This window comes from Micromys minutus (assembly GCF_963924665.1).
Source record: "Micromys minutus genome assembly, chromosome: 1".
Classification (NCBI taxonomy): Eukaryota; Metazoa; Chordata; class Mammalia; order Rodentia; family Muridae; genus Micromys; species Micromys minutus.
The window spans coordinates 140,673,116-140,674,561 of NC_137969.1; the positions used below are offsets into that span (position 1 = coordinate 140,673,116).

The following is a 1,446-nucleotide window of genomic DNA, read 5'->3' on the forward strand; positions in this document are numbered from 1 at the left end:
CCGAGCCGGTGACATTTCAGACACGAGCCCCTTAGGATGTGACATCTACATTCCATCAACACTCAGAGGCGGTGTCACGGGCCTAAGGGCACCATGACCATAAGACATCTTTTTGTACTTCCCAGATAGTTTCGTATTTCAGCGATGGAGGTCAGTTCTTAAAGCCCAGCTTGTTCTTAGCAAGTTCTTAGTTTTTATGTCCGTTTAATCGGTCTTAGACCTTCCTGGGCCAATTCATTGGCAGACAGGAGGAGAAACCGTCACCAGGTCCTTCATGCCATGCATCCACCTGACGCCCAGTCCTCATATGCTGTCGAGCTTCTTCAAGATATATGGAGTGACTCGCAGCAGGGCCACGTAGATGAGGACGTTCCGGATGGAGCAGACCACATCCTCACGCATCTTCTGCTTCATCTCCTCCGGGTCCAATTTCGGCGAGACCTTCGATCGGGAACATTGCGGCTCTGCCTCTAAAGCTTGCAAGAGCGGCAGCCTGCTCTCCTCAAGTGGCCTCCCTGCACCCGGAACTCCTCTCCTGGGCTTTTCTAATCCTCAAAACCACAGTTGGCATGAAATAAAGACTTCTATTATTTTAAATATTTACTTATTTTGTTTGTACTAGTATACTGTAGCTATCTTCAGACACACCAGAAAAGAATATCTCGTCCCATTACAGATGGTTGTAAGACACCATGTGTTTGCTGGGAATTAAACTCAAGATGTCTGGAAAGAGCAGCCAGTGCTTTTTATCTCTGAGTTATTTCTCCAACCCCCAGTAATGATTTTACATATGAATAATATATTGACTCTTGGGATTCTGGGTCTGTATTAGTTACTTTCCTGTTGCTATGATAAAACATCATGGCCAATCAACTTATAGAATAAAGAGTTTATTGTGCTTATGGTTACAAAAGACAAGGGTCTATCATGGCAGAAAGCCACAGCTATTGCAGCAGAAATAGTTGAGACCCCCCCCCAATCTTAAACTACAAGCAGGAAGGAGAAAGAGCCTATTTGAAATGGTTCCCATCTTTAAGCTCTCAAAGCTCCCTTCCAGTGACATCCTCCCTCCAATAAGATCATACCTCCCAAAAAGAACCACCACCTTGGGACCAAGTATTCAAATGCCCATCACTAAGGGGAGCAAATCTCATGCAAACTCCAAAAGGGTCTATGGTCCTCCAGTAAGGCACTGAGCTAAGGTTGAGTAGGTCATGTGTCTATTGTATGAGGAAAGAAAAAAATCAGTCTTGCAATGGCGCGTGCTGTCAGAAGATGCCCAGAGGAGAAAAGCAAGAGCTCTAAATGCAGCCTAAAGCTCTCAAAGAGAAGGCAGCTTCAAAACCAAATAGGAAAGGTGAGGCCTTAGGTAGAGAGACATCTCTAGGCTGCGTCTCTTAAACTGGGAACCCTGTGTTCACAGGGGTGTTTGTCGGGATACCTCAG

At 45.6% G+C, this 1,446-nt stretch overlaps 1 pseudogene across 1 annotated transcript; it reads right to left on the minus strand.

The window, feature by feature from the left end:
* Positions 1-208: 208 nt before the first annotated feature.
* Positions 209-457, minus strand: LOC308434083 (mitochondrial import receptor subunit TOM5 homolog; annotated as a pseudogene). The gene has a single exon. The product of its transcript is annotated as a mitochondrial import receptor subunit TOM5 homolog (transcript).
* Positions 458-1,446: the final 989 nt, after the last annotated feature.